Raw genomic sequence first — 5,725 nt, 5'->3', positions numbered from 1 at the left:
AATTCTTATCTTAGATTCCCTGATAACCTCAGTGAAGCTTCCAGGCCAGGCTCCTTCCCCTGATCTCTCAACACTCCTGCTACCTGCTTAAAAGGTCTGCTCTGAACTCCCGTGGCTCTGAGTAATGTGAGTAACAAGTCTTTGCATGTCTCTTTTTTTTAATTATAATTTTTTATTAGGATATATTTGTTATACAGGGGGGCTCACAGTGACAATTCCAGTTAGGTTTGTACTATACATTGGTTAGATCACACCCACTATTTCTCACCCTCAACTCCTTCCCTGCCCCACTTAAAGCAATTGCAAGAGGTTTCTTTGTTCTATTTCATGTAAGTATATGAAGTCCCTTCAACCATACACCCTCACCTTATTTCCTTCATTTCACCTTCCCCTTTCCCATCCCTTTTATTTTGTGTCATATCATCATCAGTGTCAACATCAGAACTCTTCCTTTGTATATAACCATGGGAATTTGTGAAAAGATGTCTTTATGCATTGACAACATCCTGTTTTTGTCTTTTCTTACTCTGACTTGCTAACCTGCTCTCTTGTCAGATGGTCAGTATGTACTCTAATACAGCCTTGCTTGGTGTGTGGGGGACTCTTACATTGTGAACTTTTTGAATTGTCACATTACAAGGGATATGAACAGCCAGGTGCTGTGGCTCATGTTTGAATCCTAGCTACTCTTGAGGCTGAAATTGGGAGGATCACAGTTGTAGGCCAATCCAGGCAAATAGTTTGGGAGACCCCAAACTCCAAAATAACCAGAGCAAAATATGCTGTAATTGTGACTCAAGCAGTAGAACACATGTTTTATACTCACAAATCCTTGAGTTCAAAACCCAGTTTCAATAAATAAACAAATAAAACAAACAACATTTTTTGACTATTTCCTTTATTACAGCCACATGTCCTTTTTTCCCTAATGGTAATGGGCTTTTAGCTCAGGGTTTCATGTTCCACTGCAGGCCCTCTACCATTTGTGCCACTCTGCTGGCCCTTTTTTTGTCATTTTCAGAACAGAGTCTCACAAACTATTTGCTGGGGCTGATTTTAAACCACAATCCTCCTGATCTCTCCAACCTGAGTAGCTGGGATTACAGGGGTGAGCCACCTGCGCCCAGCTTCTAGGTAATTTTTGTAGCCATAGTTTTTATTATATATGGTATGTAATCATGAGTTGAAATGTTTTAGTTATTTTTCATTCATTTTTACTCTGCACACTAATACTTTTATGTATGTATTAAAAATATTTTTCTCTGTGTTGTTGGTCTTTTACCTCACCTAATTTTCATATATTTAGGTTTTTCTTTTTTTTTTTTTTGCTATCATATTGTTGTACTCGTCTACATTGTGACATTTACAAAAGTTCTTACAATATATCATAATTGAATTCACCCTCTCCATCATCCTCCTTAGAGTTTTCATTGTGTTTCTCTGTGTGTGTCCATACTGAATTTTGAACTTAGGACTTCGTGCTGGCTAAACAGGCACTCCCCCACTTGAGCCATACCTCCAGCCCCTGCTTTTAAGCCTTCTTACCTTCTGAGGAAGCTATTCTAACATCCATACGGCTATTGACTATGGCTTTTCAAAGTTTTCAAGTTTTGCTTTTCCTCATTCAATGTATAATTTACAATAAGCCTGCATTATTTTTGGATTTATAATGCACAGTTTTGACCAACTGCTGTCAAAAAAAAATCATAAAATCACAAGGCAAAGTTCAACTACAAAAATTTCCTGTGTGTGTATTACACTGCTGTTGATACAGAGACGTTCTCAGTCCAGCATCATCCTCAGTTGCATTTAAATCGTTGTGTGTGAACTAATGAACAGTACTCTGCCTTTAGTTTTCTGAAAGTGTTCCTCCCAAAAAGTAAATGTTTTTTGAAGATTCCCACCCACCTCCCCACTGAGCTGATAAGTCATAATGTGCTTATATGATAAAGTGCAAATTTCAGATTTGTTGAAAGGAATAGCACATTTGTTAGCAGACATTGGTTGGTGCTATGGGAAAAATGAGTCAAGCATCTGAAGTACTAAAGAATAAAGGTCATGAAATGTTGTTTGTGTTACGCAGTCTCAGTGTGTACAGCATTAGTTTTGTTACATTAATGTAATCTGTTCCTGATGATTTCCATTTATGAATGCTCAGACTAACTGTATATACATTATAAGTAAGTTTGAGTAATTTTTATAGTTCTGCGCTCTGTCTATCCTGAGCATTCCTGGTTTTCCTCAAAGTGGGTGTCCTTGGAATCACATACCAAGAATCCTGTGCTGCCCATGGAATAGAGGGAAGTGCAGTGAATGTTTCCAGGTACACGCCAGTTAGTCCCTGCCTGCTGTAATGAAGAGATTGTGATTCTGCCACTCACGCAGTGTTGCTCAGCTAGGAATCAGTTTTCTGTTTAATGAAGGCATAGGGAAGACTGTTCCTTTCCGTAATCTATTTGTTAGTCTCTGATAATAGTATAGTGTCTCCAGTAGTGTAGTTTAAACATCTTTTGGGACATTAGTTAAGCTATCACTTTCTTGTTTCAAAGATTTTAAAAGTTAGAATTTAGACACAGTAGATTTGGTGAAGTAGGTCTTATTGAAGTGGGGTGTGTATGTGGCGTGTGTGTGTGGGTGTGTATTTTGCTGTACTGGGCTTTGAACTCAGGAACTAACACTACTAAGTAGGTGCTCTACCACTTGAACCACACCTCCAGCCTTACTAAGTGTGTGTTTTTGAAGTTAGAGAATATTATACATACGTGTGAGCAATGACCTTCACTTGGTGGCAGTGAGCTCTAACAACATCCTTCCCCTTATTTCACTCTCATTTGATATTATCAATAAATGTGTTACAGTTTTCCATTAGCTCAGTGAATTAGTTTTCAGGAATTTTATTTAGTATTTAACTAATATGGTCTATAAGAAAAAAGGTATAAGCTTCCAAATGTTACTTCTTCTGTAATTGCTTACAGAAGAAGTGCTCAGTTTCCAAAGCAACAAGTTGTGACAAGAGGTGTTAAAAATGATGTATCAGAGTCACAGAGTGTGTGTTGGGCACTGATCAGGTGGGCTGCCTTTGATGAGCATGTCAGAAACTTGTAAGTGTTCAGAGGGACAACAGGATTGAAAAATAGCACATTGTTGACATAAACTGTTTGGAATCCCATGCACTTCTGTACAGTTACCTGGTGAGGTTGATCCCACATACTAAAAAGGGTGACCTTTGTTCAGAAGCATTTCTAAGAATACACAGTCTCAGGGGAGCTGGTATTGACTCCCTAGTGCACACTAAGCACTTGGACTCTGGTGTGAGAGGTGCTTCACACCTAATGCACAAGGAGAGAAGTTGGAATGGCCAGCAGCACAATATATGTTCCAGTTTTGCTTTTGCTTTACCAAATAGTTCTAATCTAGTGTGAGAATTGCTGTGTGATCTGGGCCCTAGTAGCTCACACCTGTAATCCTAGCACTTGGGAAGTAGAGATCAAGAGGATGTAGGTTTGAGGTTGGCCTGGGTAAATAGTTTGCCAGACTCTATCTCAAAAATACCCAATACAATAAAGGCCTGGTGGAGTGGCTGAAGTGGTAGAGTGCCTGTCTTGCAAGCATGAAGCCCTGAGTTCAAATCCCAATACCGCTTCTCTCTCCCCAAAAAGTGGGTTCTGTGTGAGAGTAAGAGTGTGATGACTAAGACATGGAGTGATCATTTGGAAAATGTAGCACTGTATTAATGTGATGAATGAGTCTATATCTCAGAGACTATGGTTCCCTTCCTTCCTCATGGAAATTATGTGGAATATTTTAGGAATCAATGATCTTTGAGGCTGTAGCTGTGACCTTCACCCTGGAGAAGTGGCATTTGTTGCATGGTTCTCAGAAGAAGCCCTAAAAGGGAAGTGATGCAGGAAACCTTCAGGAACCTGGCCTCTATAGGTGAGTGTGACATTATTGTCTTCCTCAGTCAATCAGAGAATGTTTGCTGTTCATCCATGCCATTCTATGAGGTGAAATAAGTAAGGGGTACATTTTGGTGAATATACCAGTCATGGTCCCATGATACTGTGATGATAGCTAGATTCTAATGAAGTTATAATTCCTCATAATGATATTTTTTGTTTCTGTTTTAGGAAAAGAAGACCAGAATACTGACAATAACAAAAATCCTTGGAGAGACCTGAGGTAATTTGCATTCAGAAGAGCACACAATTTTCCTCAGGAGTTGTGGAGTGACAGGAAATATTAAATACAAGCAGATGATACAAATAAGACCAGGCTCAAATTGATTTCATCTCAGAAAATTGTCTAAAAAATCTGCATATAGCTGGTGCCGGTGGCCTCACGTCTGTAATCCTCGCTGCTCAGAAGGCAGAGATCAGGAGGATTGTGGTTCAAAGCCTAAGAGTTCAAGAGACTATATCTGGGAAAAAAAAAACCATCCATCAAATAAAAAGGGCTGGCGGAGAGGCTGAAGAGGTAGGGTGCCTGCCTAGCAAGCATGAGGCCCTAAGTTCAAAACCCAATGCTACCCAAAAAAACTGCATATAGTTAGAGTATTCATACTTGGAAAACTTAAAATCTGAGATATTCCACTATTGGAAACTTCCTGAACTCCAACACGATACCCCAAGTGTCAGTTCTGAAAGCTTAAGGGACACAGAGTTCCATCTATGCACAGAATTATTAAAACTGTTCTATTAATTACCTTTAAACTTTGGTTTTAATGTATATTTGAAACCAAAATGAGTTTTGTTTAGATAGAACTTGACTTTAACATGTTTCATTATTTACTTGCAAATGTTTCAAAATCTAAAATTTTGTTCTAAAAATTCCCCATAAAGAATACCAATGGTATTTAAATGTGATATCGACATGCAGTCAATATCAGACAGTTAAAACTTGAAAGGATTATTATGAAATCAGATATAGCCACGGGCTGCAGGCTTAGCCTATAATCCTAGCCAATACGGAGATTGTGATCAGGAGTTTCAAGGCCAGCTTGGGCAAATAGTTGGTGACACCCCATCTCCAAAATAACCAGAGCAAAATAGACAGGAGGTGTGGCTCAACTGGTAGAGCACTTGCTTTGCAAGAACAACATGCTGAGTTGAAACACCAGTCTCACCAAAAAAAAAAAAGAAACCTGAGGCATGCTTGAGGCCTGTCCACTGAAACCAACCCACACTAAGTCACCTCCTACCTGATGGCCACCCTCGGGGGCAGCTCCTCCCCCAGCGCCAAGGACATCAAGAAGATCCTAGATAGTGTGGGCATCCATGCAGAAGATGACTGGGCTCAACAAGGTGAACTGAACGAGAAAAACATCGAAGATGTCATTGTTCAGGGTGTTGGCAAGCTTGCCAGTGTGCGCACTGGTGGGGCTGTGGCTGTCTCTGCTGGTCCTGACTCTGCAGCTCCTGCTGCTAGTTCTGCCCTTACTGCAGGAGAAGAGAAGAAAGATGAGAATAAAGAGTAGTCTGAGGAGTCTGATAATGACACAGGATTTTGTCTGTTTGATTAAATTCCTGCTCCCCTGCAAATTAAGCCTTTTTATGTATCTTAGGAAAAAAAATGTTCTTTCTTTTTTTTAAGGGGGGTAGGGGTTTGAACTCAGGGATTCACTCTTGTAAAGTAGGTAGTCTTTAACACTGAGCCACACCTCCAGTCCTAAAAGTTCTTTCAGGGAATAAGCAAGTACTTCCCAATGATGAATCATTAATAAACA

General features: G+C 39.7%; 1 protein-coding gene and 1 pseudogene across 14 annotated transcripts in view; both read left to right on the top strand.

Annotated features, from left to right (window-relative positions):
- LOC109679014 (uncharacterized) overlaps positions 1 to 5,725 on the top strand; it is a 65,680-nt gene that overhangs the window by 25,065 nt on the left and 34,890 nt on the right. For all 14 annotated transcript variants that reach the window (XM_074053829.1, XM_074053841.1, XM_074053828.1 and 11 more), the window contains 2 exons: positions 3,809 to 3,936; positions 4,131 to 4,182. The gene's annotated coding sequence lies outside the window, so the exon portion shown is untranslated. The remainder of the gene's footprint in view (positions 1 to 3,808; positions 3,937 to 4,130; positions 4,183 to 5,725) is intronic.
- LOC141416679 (large ribosomal subunit protein P2 pseudogene) lies at positions 4,191 to 5,722 on the top strand (annotated as a pseudogene).

Source organism: Castor canadensis, chromosome 14 (genome assembly GCF_047511655.1).
Source record: "Castor canadensis chromosome 14, mCasCan1.hap1v2, whole genome shotgun sequence".
In the NCBI taxonomy this organism is placed as follows: Eukaryota; Metazoa; Chordata; class Mammalia; order Rodentia; family Castoridae; genus Castor; species Castor canadensis.
The sequence above is the reverse complement of the archived record's forward strand: the minus strand, read 5'-3'. Positions and strand labels throughout refer to the sequence as shown.